The sequence below is a fragment of the Gallus gallus genome, chromosome 1 (genome assembly GCF_016699485.2).
Source record: "Gallus gallus isolate bGalGal1 chromosome 1, bGalGal1.mat.broiler.GRCg7b, whole genome shotgun sequence".
Lineage (NCBI taxonomy): Eukaryota > Metazoa > Chordata > Aves > Galliformes > Phasianidae > Gallus > Gallus gallus.
The window spans coordinates 117632789-117647078 of record NC_052532.1 but is presented as its reverse complement, the minus strand read 5'-3'; positions in this window follow the sequence as shown (position 1 = coordinate 117647078).

Below are 14290 nucleotides of genomic sequence, written 5' to 3'. Positions count from 1 at the left end.
AGAAGGGAACTCATGAGGTCCTTAATCCAACATCCTGCTCAATCTTGAAGTAAACCATGTTACTCAGGGTTTTCTCCATCTCAGAAACCATTGTAGATTTCACAGCTTTTGTGCACATCATTTCTACGGCTTAATTACTCTCCTGGAGAGATTTTTCTTCTATGATCTTTCCTTATGTATCATTGATATAATCTTGTGTAGCAATAGAAGGCAAGGTTTCACTGATTGTATAAAGATAATGAAATGAGGTCAAATAAGATATCAGACAGCTGTCCTTCAAGCATCTGCAATAGTAGAAAGAGAATTCTAAGTAGGCTGAATTGAAAAAGAAAATATATATGCCTATATCTTTGCGTGCCTGTACCTGTGTGCAACTGATTCCTCATTTTCTAATACATCCAGAACCTTTGCACTCTATTTTTCTTTCAACACAGATTTTTACATAGTGTGGCTTTTTCAGCAATGCTGTTATTGTTTCCTTATATTTAATTGCAAGTGTGCTCAAAGTTTCACATCACTCATACTTAAAATAGGGGAATATATAAAATCCATGTTTGTGTTTCTTCCTAAAACTCACTTGTGCCAGGAGGTTTTCAGACCACTGAAAACAAATGCTAGAGTTACTGGTCTTTGTGTCATGATTTCTGTTTATCACATGAATGTTTTCATCTGGGTGTTACTTTTCGTTCATATCCATCTATGCTTTTTTTTTTTTTTTCTCTTTTTTCTTAACTTAAACTTACAGGGTTTTTTGGGATGATGGGGATCTTCTCTTTACATGCCCATACATTATGGAAAACCCTCTCGTTCATGATTGGGTTATTTGGTGGTAAAACAAGTAGTAAAGTAAAGTTCTGGAGATTTAATTGGATACTTTAGCATGCAAACAAGTTTCACAAATCTAATCCAGTAGTATGTCAATGCATAAAATTTTTTGGGTTTTGTATTTCACAAGTGGAAAATACTTGGTCTTGTGCCTAAGGTGAAACTCTACCATGCTGACAGTCAGACTTCCTTAAGAATCTTTGAAGGATTTATTGGAAAATATTGTTTGGAAGAAGCAGAGGATGGCACTGTTGGACTACAGTTATGTGGCAATATAGCCTGCAAATTTTGAATTACATTATATAGCCTTACAGAAATTTTATCATATGTCTTACAAGATACATAAGCAGGAATAAAGTTTATGCTGTCTTTCTGATTATCAAAATTTTGCATGAATTCTAGCATTTTTTTTTTAAATTGAGTTGTGGTTGCAATGTGGAGTGAAAATGTAAAGGTAGTGAAGAAAAATAAAAATTTTAAGGGAGATATTCTGGAAAAGCAAATAGGTGTATAGCTGTTAAGTGCTTTTCTGGCATTGTGTTATTGTCTATGAAAAAGCTGAGGTACTGACTATTTGCAAGGATATTGGCTATCCAGTGTAGATATTATGGCTTCCACAGGATATTCGAGTATCCTGTGTATTCGAGTATTTTGTTCAGTTTTGGGCACCTCAGTACAGAAAGGACATTGAGGTGCTGGAGCAAGCCCAAAGAAGGGCAACAAGGCTTGTGAAGGGCTTGGAGAATATGCCCTACGAGGAGCGACTGAAGGAACTGGGGCTGTTTAGTCTGGGGAAGAGGAGGCTGAGGGGAGACCTTATTGCTCACTTCCAATATCTGAAAGGTGCTTACAGTGAGAGCAGGGTTGGTCTCTTCTCACTGGTGACAGGTGACAGGACGAGGGGAAATGGCCTTAAGTTGTGTCAGGGGAAGTTCAGGTTGGATATCAGGAAACACTTCTTTACAGAAAGGGTGGTTACATACTGGAATAGGCTCCCCAGGGGGGAGGTTGAGTCACCATCCCTGGATGTGTTTAAAAACTGATTGGATGTGGTGCTCAGGGACATGATTTAGAGGAGGGTTGTTAGGGTAGTATGGTTAGGTTGTGATTGAACTCGATGATCTTTAAGGTCTTTTCCAACCTGAGCAATTATATGATTCCATGGTTCTATGACTATCCCTTCCTTTTCTGTCCTGTTAAACTTTTTATCTCAACTCACTAGTATTATCTCATTTCCAATTTCCTCCCTCAGTCCCAACAGCAGCAAGTGAATGAATGACTGTGTGGCTCTTAGCTGGTTGCTGATTTCAATCATAACTCTTACAAAAATAAAACATAGTGACACTGTTAGGTTAAAGAAATGAATATTCTAAAATGACTCCTGCAGTGAATTTGCTCACTAGTCTAGGGAAATCTGGGAGCTCAGAACATTTTGTGTGAGTAGCTGGTCCACATAGCCTTGTGAGATATCTCAAACATATGAACCATTTTGTGCATTTGTTTTTCAGGATTGCTTAAGGTGCCAAGTATATTGAGATAAGCTCGGAGCAACATGCTAGACAGCCAGTATAGTTTAAAAGTAATTATCTGTTTAAAAGTGCAATTGTCAGAAATAACATTAAAATAGAAGTACTTAAAAGTTGGCATGATCACTTTACTTTAATTGACTTGACACTCAGAATCCAAAGTAGGTCCAACAGCTCTAATAAATTTACATACTAATTAAAAAAAAACAGTGAAATTCCATGTTTACCTGGGAGTTTAAAAAAGTCTACATATATTTTTTCACTAAATGTCAGCTCAATTTCATTGCAAGGAAACGTAGTTTTACTTTTCATAAAAAATCATGTTGCAGAACTCTGAAAACAGCCAGGTGTTCTGTATGTCAATGCTGCATTATTATTATCTTAATTATTTTTTTGTTGTAGCAAATTTTTCCCTTAATTGTTTCATTCATTCACGAGAATAAAATAAGTTTTTATATTCTGAATGTATCATTTTCACAGTAGGCATCTCAGTCATTTACCTTCTTGTGAAAGTTTATTATTCTCAGTTTATTATCTTCTTGTGAAAGATGAGTTGTATTTTGCATGAAAGTTATTTTGTCAATAATTGTCGTTTTTATCCTTCCAAAGGTAGGAAGGTATTTGTGATTCAAACTGAGTACTCTGGTTATTTTGCAAGAGCATATGTTTTTATTTCTTTCTGTGAATAACTCCTGTAAAACGGATTTAATCTGGGGGAGTCTTTATAAAATTCTCCTTTATATGAGCACTTTGACATTCAAAAATGATTTTATACTGGTTTAAATTTGCTATCGTCATATGGTGTCATGCATGAAGGTATCTCAGGGATACCTTGTATAATATTATTTGTACCAATTTTATATGTGTTACCCTAGTAACATATCTGATTTTCCAATATTTTCACTTTTATGAAGTACTAATACTGTAAGAAGTAATAAATCATTAACAACTGAAAGTAACAACAAATATAATCAACAAGAATTGTTGATAGAATTGTAGAAAATCCCAGGTTTGGATGGGATCCACAAGGATCATCGAGACTAACACATGACACCACACAGGGCCACCCAAAATCAAACCCTATGTCTGAGAGCATTGTTCAAATGCTTCTCGAACTCTGGCAGGATTTCTTCCATGACCGCTGCCCTGGGGAGCGTGTTCCAGGGTCTGACCACCCTATTCCAGGATCTGTTCAACCTTGAGAAAAGAAGACTGTGAGGGGATTTTATTTATTTTTATAAATATCTTAATTGCGTGACACAGAGTGACGTGGCCACCATCTTTTCAGTGGTCTGTGGGGACAGGACAAGGGGGAATGGCCATAAACTGGAGCACAGGAAGATCCACTCCAACATGCGTAAGAACTTCTTCACAGTAAGGGTGACGGAGCACTGGAACAGGCTGACCAGGGGGTCTGTGGATTTTCCTTCTCTGGAGATATTCAAGACTCACCTGGACACCTACCTGTGCGACCTGGTCTAGGGAGCCTGCTTGGCAGGGGTGTTGGACTCGATGATCTCTAGAAGTCCCTTCCAACCCCTACAATTCTGTGATTCTGTAACACCCTGGTGAAGAACTTTTTCCTTATCTGCAACCTGAATCTCTCCCCTGAAAAAGCTCCATGCTGTTCCCTTAGATCCTATCATTGGTCACCAGAAAGAAGAGGTTTGTCTCAGTATTTCAGAGGAAGCACTTTGAAGGCTTATGTTGTATCAGTTTCTCTCCTGCCTATGAAGCAGCCCCAAGCCTCCAGCCAACATCCAACTTTAGTCAAAACAGAAAATGTTTGAGCAACTGAGCCATGAGAAGACTCCGATTTTCCATCTTCAGTTACAAATTAGGCTTTCTAAATCTGTCATCTTTCCATAAGATTCCCAGTAAATGAAAATCAACATAAGCTAATTTCTGGCATTCTGAAAATTGTTGCCCAGCATGAAGTTGTAGTAGCAGATAAAGGGTCCAATAGTGAGTTAGACAAGTACTTGGACAGTTTGTCCACAAAAAGATTAAAATAAAAATGAGGGATGTACAGTTAGCAACCCTAATACAACAGCTGCTGAGGTGAAGGGACTCCAGGAGCTTACAAGGCTTGAGTGCTTGGGTTTCCCTACCACTAATTATTTCAGTGAACTCTAGAATATGCTGGTTTTAACATTTCAAGAAGATTGAACATCCTGTCAAACAAACTTTTCCAAACAAAATAGCAACAAAATAAACCAGATTCTTTTGTTTGAAAAACAAAGTTTTTGTTTAATGTGTCGTGAAAATTTTGTCTCAATAAATAATAGATCATCAGGACAGTTTTCTGTGGTCACTTATTTATTTACAAGTCCTATAATTGTTTGATTGGGTTGCCACAAGTATTTTACTGTTTTTAAAGTATATCAGGAAAATAGCCTCCTTTTCAGACTGCAGTCATTTCAGAAACATTTAAATCATTACACTTCTAGATGTCTAATTTAAATATCAGAATTGTTTTGTCAGAAGTATAAAGTCAGATGTTCTTGAAATAACATTCTATGGTCCATTCACTTTTTGATGATATCAAAAGAAACTTCTGAGAATTATATTAGGCTAAAAGATTTGGAATCTTTTAATTTCTGGGATTAATTGAGTTCATTCATATCTCACATTTGATTTTTGAAGTATAGAAGTTCAAGTGTTTAATGACAGAATGAAATATAGAGAATGAAATCTCTAATTTACTTTAGCCAGTGATGTATCTTTAATTAGTTTCCATGGGGCGCTCCCACAGATATGTACTGCTTCTACACTATACATAATTAATTTAACACAAATAAACATTGTGCATACAAAGCCTACAAAGCCCTGCCTGACAAATGAAAACTTCAGAATATTTGAGAAAAACTCTTAAATAATAATTTCAATATTTTGATATATCCATAATTAAAACTTTGCAATTTGAAACCTTTCTGTTGCTTTCTATGCTTTTTGAAATAGTACTGAAAAATGTGCAGTGCATGTCCAGAAATGTGAGTGATGTTGAGCTTTGTACATGCATATAGAGAGCAGTGAGTCCATTTGTTCTTACGGTTGAAGACACTCACAGCTACTGCTAAAATAAATCAGCTGAGAATTTTCTCAGCTTTTTTTTTCCCCATCTGATTCTCCTCCAAGTACCTCAAGGTCACCTTGTACCTGCTCTTTGCATCTTTCTGTAATAGCTTCTGTACTCTCACTATTGAAAATATGTACAGGCACTCACTGTAGTACTCTGGGGTAATTGACCAGCATAAAAGGCCACCGTGGTTTATTGGGCAGCAAATTCATTTTAGAGATAATTAAAGACTATTTTTATCCTATACTATCATTTTTCTTGCTCAAATGCTTCACAGCAATAGAGTGGTCTAAGCACAGTTAGTGAATTGTAATAGCTGTCACCAAAGAAAACTTATTTGTTTCAAACAGCTTGTCCAGTCTTAGGCACTAGCACAGTAAGCGGTTGTGGTATATTAAAGAGTTCATATAAGAGTACTAACACGAACAATCATGTGACAGGCAGCTTGAATGCCTGCAGAGATTAATAATATTAAATCTTATTTAAGTTGCTATGTTTTCACTATATTGCCTGCACCTTGTATAACTTTAATCCCTGTAAAATTCTTGTGCCCCTAATAGGTTCTCAGAAAACTCAGAGGACCTGAGGTCCTATCAGCAGTGAGGCACAAAGTATGTGAAAGAAAATGAATACACTGAGAGAGTCTGATATGGGAAGCTATTGGAAACAGGAAAGCTCTAAGGTGATTTTCCTCTTAAGATGTGCACCTGCAAAGTCTGTATTGTTAACTGACTTTTATTGAGTTACAGGGTTGTAACTTTTTTGTTGTTCTGAAATTCTGTTTTTTTTTTTTTTTTCATTTTATTTTGTTTTAATAAATAACTCAAAATTTATACACAGGAATTCCTGATATAAAATGCTGTGTAAAATACTTCTTGAAACAGAAGATTAAAATTGCTCAACCCACTTCACCAAGGGAACAACATTATCATCAGTTCTACAGGAAACTGAAAAAACACATTAAGAGACCTGAAATTTCTTTTCCCATAAGTCTAGCAAATTTGTATCGTGATTTTGGAAATCTTTAGTTTATAAATTGAGCTGAATAGGTTTTTTCTTTTTCATCAACATTACTTGTATAAAAAAATCTTTGGCTTTTTTATTGCAGTAAAGTTTCACATACCTATTTTTATAAAGCTCTTGGAATTATCATGAAAAAACCCCAATAAAATGTTTTGTTGCTGGTCAAATTCAATCCAAATCAAAAGGATACCCACCAAGGGTGATGTTATCGTGGCTGTAGTTGCTTTGTCTCCACTCACCAATCCATTATTCCTATCATTTCTGTTTTAATCATTTTATCTATCTGCCTGACTAATAGTAGCTAAGGTCATCACTCATATTTAACTTAAGAAAAAAGGAAAAGATGCATTCTCATTTACCCCCAAGCCATTGAATTAATCCATTGAATTTCTTGACTTGAATGAACTTAAAATGAGATTTATCTTGAGTTAAATTTTACTGAATGAAGTCACCAATATACCTACATATGCCAATTTTCGGTTGATTTCTTAAAATAAACTGCTTTTACTACTTGTCTTCTGGGTCCTTCCTTGTAACAATGACAAGATAACTTACTGGACAAACAAAACGGTAATACTTGTGATTTGAAATGTTGATCACCAGAATTTTCAGCCCATGAAGACTTTTCACTGCAGGTTTAATAAAATACCTGGTTAGAGCAGTATTAAATCTGTATTTTGTTGGCATGACTTTGCTTTCTTTGCCAAGGGCACTTCAGCTCATTTGTATGAAGATAAAGTAGATAGGCAATTCTGCTTTCAACACATTGCCTCTAATCTGCTGGCAAGAGTGTGGCGTTTATACATACAGAATTTCAGTTTAATGACTAACTATGCAGGATAGATTTTGCAGCTGTGGAAAACAATGCATTTTCCACGATACTGTATTCTGTCTCTATGCCGTTTACTTGAGATACAAAGTATACACCTAATTTTCCCTTTAAAGCTTGCCTTTGCAGGCAAGAGATTGTGAGCTGCTCAGTTTTCTCTTATGACTTCAATCTATTACGTGCACATGGCTGAGTATCTTTAAACCTATCTGGTGTTGAATAAAATGGTAAAGGTTGCAAGCCTCTTTTCCTTAAAAAAGGTAATTGTTCCGTCCTGTACAATGCAGAAAATTTCCAGTCTACTATGCAGATTTGTTTTACAATCTGAAGTATTATTGGTTCAACAAAAATGTTCAAATAGATTGTTCTCAATAAGCCAGGCATGTAACAAATCTCATGGAATAAATTTATTTGGACATCTTTTATGGACGTCACTAATTACATATTATGGAACTGTTCTTAGCACAATAATTTGCTTAAATAAATTATATTATATTAGTTCATTGACTTTTACCCCTTTTTATTGTTATTCTCACTCTGATCAACTGTGATAATTAACATTTATTTCTTACCACATTCATCTAAATATAATCTGAGATTTATTAAAATGCATGTAATAATATCCACACAGGTCAGGAGTTTCCTAACAGATTATAGCACATTTAGTTGTTTGACAGCTAAAATAAATTTTTACAGGGATTCAGATGTTGTATCATGGCATTTTGTGATTAACAGATTTCAAGAGTTATACCCTGACACATTAAGACCTATATAGATATAAAGTAGGTAAAAATATATGGATAATTACATATAAAATCATACAAAAGAGATATTTTTAGTATGGGCATGTATGTACTTGGAAATTACCAAACCTCATTTGTAGTTAAAACCCAGAAAAACAACTTAGCTGTTTCTAATGTCTGTCTCAAGTATTATTGACACACGATCCAGCAACAGAGACAAATTCCTGCTTCAAGAGGCTGAGGTCTAAATGTTTGGCTGCAAATCCTGAAAAAAGACACATCTGTGGGCAACTGGGAAAGTCTTTCTGGTGACAGATATGTAATAAACAATATTCAACTCAGTTTCAAACTCCAAGGGGCCACAGATGGCTGAGAAAGGGTGGAAACAATGAAAATCAGTCAACATTTGTTTGCTTACTGAAAAATGTGTCTGTCCTTTAGAATTTCCACATTAGAATCAATATTCAAGTCTTGGTGGGTTGCTGGTGACATGGGAAGGTTCCGGTAGGCATTTGCTTTTGTGGAAGTTCAACAAAATAAAGGGAGCCATATCTGTCAGTTCATCAGTTCTGCTGTCCACTTACATGTAATACTGCTTTCTGGGGCCCAGATGAGACATGAACCAGCATGGGGCTCATGCAGGAAAGGGAAGTCCATATGTAGACAGCTAATGCTGTTTTCCTTGTAGGAGGATAGTGCTGCATCTGGTGGTGTGCATTACCTAGGTACTACTCAGTGCTGCTAACACATCTGCAAATTCCACTACACGCTCAGAAGTCTGCCTAACAAAGCAGAAATGAGATATAAGTAGAAAATTGATCAGAAGCATGTGGATAGGAGGTGAGTAGTTAGTATCTCAGATACAATGTGCTAGTTTTGTACTGTAGCTAGCCAAGAGGTTTTCCCTGGTTTGTGGCTTAGGTATAATAATATGTCACTAAATTCAGAAGTACATCCTATAAGCAGTTATGATCAAGAAAACACAGATAATAAAATAATGACTTCAAGAGAGTTAGGTGGTGAGGAATTCATGGTGTATACTGATTTAGAAACTAAACATTACGTGAGCCAGAAGCTGGATGAATGCCTTAAAAGGATCACTGGTCAGCCAGAAAAAGCAGGTTTCCCAGAAAAACAAACTAACAAACAGAACAAAACAAAAAACAACACATGAATTCCCTGAACTCTCCAAGCATAAATCTGTGCAGTACATTTTGTAACCATTCGCTGAATAAGAAATGGGAGAAATGGAGAATTTGTTGTGACCCAAAACTTGCTTTGTTTTGGTAATATTCGCTGTCGTGAGGAATCTCTGAATTTTCTTGTATCTTATGAGACGATTATAACCTGCAGAGAGATTAGGGAGGAAAAGGACAAACTACTCATGGGACCTTGGAAACACCTGTGGAACTGAGGCACAGAAAAACCACCAATGAAAGCCAAGGGCTATGTGTCTTAATGAAATGGAGTGTACTCTCAGCATCTCTGCACACTGAGAGAGAGAAGATAACTTTTCCCTGTGCTGGAAACCTGGCACATCACTGCAACACACTATATAGGCTGCAATTCTGAATTCTGGCAGGAAAAGCAGTCATGATGTGATGCTGGCTCAGTACTGTGGATAAATTTGCAGTGCTTAAAGCTTGAATATGGGAAACACAGATAACAAGTCTGCCCCAGAACAACACAGGAGAACGTGGATGAAAAACCATTGCCCTTCACCAGCAGTTTCTAATTTCTCGCCGCTTTTTGGTACCGTGGCTAAAATCAACTCAGTCAATATATGTGGGATCCAACAGGATCTCCAGCAGTATAACTGAGATTAGAATTAAGAATTTTTGTTTATATCTATATATTTGAAGCTTCCTGGCATTTCCTGGATAAATCCCTCTTGAAATTTGTCTACGATGTGATTATATACCCATAATCACCAATTCCTAAGGAGCCCAATGAACTATGTTGAGTTCTAGCTGCAGTTTATTCGTCTCGTTCTGTTCACTAGTGGCAGCTTAGTCAATGGCTAAGCAAGGCTGCTTCCTCAGGTGTTATAAATCAACATAGCACCATGACATTAATAGATCTTTGCCAGTTTACATCAGATAGGAGCCTCTCCTGCTCTTTCTTCTCCAAATTTATGAGGATTATGAAGATGAGCTTTAGCCCTTGTGGCAAATGCATCATTTATATATGCCAGGTCTCATGCATAGTGTGATAGCTGTGCTCTCCAAATCTTTACAGACACTGTGTGATATATGCGATGACTAAGCAGCAGAAGTCAATAGAAAGAGAAGTAGATATGGTAGATAGAATTCACCCTTGGGTATTATTCTCTTATCTTTCATTTTAGGGTGTAGGGTTAAAATTGTACTAAACAAATTCATGTAATGTTTGAATTTTAATTCAACATTATCCATGACTTCCCTTCTTTTCTGTTAATACTTGTGTTGTTTAACTGTTTATATCATTTTCATGGTCTCAACACACTTTCCACATAGTTTATTCTTGTGGTGACTACAAAGAGCTGAGGAACTAAAGACAATTGCTGAGCCTACATTTCACACAGAACTGCTGACCTTGTTACATGAAACTTTTATAACTGTGAACTAGGGTAAAAATAAAATAAATAATGAATATAAAAGCAAAATAAAATGAAAAATGAATGCTGAGAAAACCAGAGTCCTCTGAATTTAGAAATATATGCTTACTGTGACTACGGTAAGTTCCAAAGATGTCTTCATCAAATAAATTCTGAATCATTTCTAATAACAAATACACATTTCATTTAAAAGACCAGTCCATTAACGGTATTTAATTATCTCCCCTTTCCTGCTCTGTGGCTTAAAAACAGAAAATCAGACCCTTGGAAATAAAAATTAAGAGCATGGGATCTGTATCAAATTTTTGTCTTTCTCTCCTAAGTATCTTTAAGTTACTTCCTCTTAGTTTACTATAGACATTGAAGTTTATAACAGTTAGGTTTGCTTCCCTGTTTGCATATCACATAGGATGTCAGCGATGAGAGTGGCACCTGAAATTTCAAATTGCGTTATCCAGGTTTCTATTAGGTGGATGGTACAATTACCTTCTCAGTGACTGCTGATGAGAAGGATCTCACTTTTTAGAAGGGTTTGAAGGTCTTGAGGGCGTATGGTTCTGATACTGCCCCTGAGAGCAGTGGCAAGCTGTGCCAGTGTAGTCCTCTGGTAGCACCCTTTAGCAAGAGATTAATGGTCATAGCAGGGATGGAATGGAGGGACAAGTAACCTAAATACCTGTCTAGGGTTGATGCAAAGTGTGGGCAAAACTGACAAGCATGAGTGATTATAAATAGCTGGTTATGACAAAGCAAGACTATATGAAATGTCCAGAAATGATGTGGGAGTAGTTGGAAAGGTGTAGCTGTGCAGGGTGGCAAGAACTCTCTGTTCTCAAGCCCTGACACAACTCTGCAGTGGTCCACAGATCCCCATTGGTCACACAGCTACTTGAAAAAGAGAACTTTAATATTATAGCATGAAATACAGCACGTTTCCTCAGTAAAATCAGTCACCTTGGTGATTTGCACTTTACCACTGAGTACAGAAAGGCAGTCCCTGTCTGAAGATACATATTCCCTGTCTGTATCTGTATCTGTATCTGCATGTGAAGATACAAAGTCCCCTGTCTGATAATACAAATAAGCAGTCCAACAAAAGAGTAGGAGTAAGAACTCCTCCTGATTTGTAATCACCAGATTATATTTCTTGCTAATTACATTAAATTCTATTTTGGGGTTTGGCAATGGAAAATATCTTGCTTTGTTTCAGCCATGGTTCACCCTTCCTTCTGGAAATCAATTCCTCCCAAAACGGCACTCAGAATGTAATATGTTAAGCTGCTGAGCAGCAGATATGAATGGTAACACCATGGGAGGGAAACAGGACTCTGTTTTATTGATTATTAATAGCAGAGACATACATGTGACTTTTAATGGCTTCAAAATTATTGCTTACTATATACAGTAATATACATGCCTATATACATGCCTCCAATCTGATCTTCACTGTTGTTAATTCCAGTTCAAACTCGTGGTCAAAATAATTTGTAATTATATCAGTACAAATAAGCATATTTCTGTTTACCTTAGTTTAGTTTCCTATATGATTCCTACGTAAATATTTCTGTGCTTCTGTGTACCCCACCCTGAAAACCAACCATTAGTTTCCAGAAACTTTATAAGAGAAAAAGAGATTTTGAAATATCAAAATAGTATTAATTTAATGGCAATAGTGATGAAATTGAAATTAAGGTCATACCTGTTCTGAATGAAGACTAACCTTATTAGACACAAAGAATTAACACAAGAAGCTAAGAAGCTGCTTTAATGAATGCTTGAGAAAAGCTCCAGAAATAGGTGACAGACATACATCAGGTGTAACCAAATGTAAGGCTGAGGCTGCTGTAAGAAATGAAGCTTTACTTTAGTGCTCACTGAACTGTTCGTCATAACTCTAGAAATTCAGGATAATCAGGTGGTGAAAGTTCATCCACATGCAGAACATGCTCTGTTGTTAATCTTTGTTTTATTAGCTTGACTGTTTGCTGATGTATCATTACTTCTTCTCTGAAAGAAGGAGTAATGCACTTATGGCCAAAATGTGCTCTCCAAAAAAAAGAACAAAAAAAAAAAAAAAAAAAAAAAAAAGGAAAATTGAACAAGTTAGGCTGCCAGTGGAAGCAAGACTTTTCTGAGCTCTCTTGTGCACAAAGCAAACACATGAGAATGGCAAGGACACATTTAGTCTTTGGGCCTCACTGAGGCTTAGTAAAGTTGGCTGGCACAAGAGCAGTAGGACCACCCACCAGAGTTTCAGAGTATTACAGGCTTTAGAATCAGATTGGACCACAAATCCTTTATCCCTTTGTGTAGTCAGCCTAATTTAAGAAACAACATTGTGGTTTATCTTCAGTCTAGGGTGAACTTAGTGACACAGAAATGAAAATGTCAAAGGAATTTTGGCAGATGCTGCAAATTCCTAAAGAATGGCTTTTCAAAATTCATATAATGGAAGGTACCTTGTTTGGATGTAACAGAGATGAGTGCTGGTTCCTTTCATGCTGAGTTTATGTTCTCAACTTATCAGCTGTTCATGAGTACACCAGTTATACTGTCTGGCATTTCTAAAAATGAAGTCTACGGTGGCGTCCTTAATCAAATAAACACTGGTCAGAGATGCTGGAACACAAAAACATTAAAAAGAATCTTTCTCTTTCAGAGCAGAGCTTCTGTGTCTGACCTTTCCCTGAGCAGCCCTAGAACTGGATGTGATTAAGTTTGAAGCATGAAATTTAGCATGAATACAGTGGTCAGCACTGAGGGCTAAGCAGATGGCCTGGCCTAATCATACTTTAAATTAGCTTTGATTTGACTGAGTTAAAGATATTTGATAATTTATCTTTGAAGGGAAATTTCTTTGTTTTTGGCCTACTGATTTAGTTTTGCAGTAAATTGAGCAGATCCCAGAACTGAAGGTTGATTTGAACACAGATACAACTAGCCCGTGTTGGATTTTCATTCCAGTTCCTGCAGCCACACTATTCTTCAGATGAAATACTAGCTCTTCTTTTTAAGCAACTTCCTTTCTCCTGGCCAACCCCAATCCACTAATCACCCTTTCAAAGGGCTCATAGGTTTGCCTGAGAGACAAAGAATCTTCTGCCTGAAGCAGCAGAGAGCCTTGCAGAGATGGCTGCTCCACATGTGCCTGGAGGTGGGTTGGCTTATAGGGCCTGCCACTCATACAGTCAGAGTATAGCACAGAATGTGTCTTATTGTTCAGTACAGCTGGGAATACACATTTATTATGCTCAGTGATGAGACTAAGCAGCAGGAGGAGATGAGTGGCAGCCTTCACTTCTGAGGAAGCATAGGAGATATTTCTTCTTGCTGCTGCTCTGGTGGAGGGGAAGCAATTGTTTTGAAATGCAAAACTTATCAAAGTTTTCCTCAGATAAATAGAACCTTGTTCTCTAAAGGAGTTAACAAACTGGCTAGCTACAGGGTAAACATTTTAAAAAATGTATTTATGGCACCAAAGCAATATCTACTGCACTGAATTTGTGACTTTCCTAGTATTCAGCAGCGCTGTAATCACTCTAGTTAAACAGCTCCCTTGACTTGTGCAATTAATTTTTCCTGGAGGACTGCCTCAATCTTTTTTTTCCTTTTTTTTTTTTTTTTCCTTTGTGTCTTCCTCATTAAATAGAACAAGCTTTTCCTTGCAAT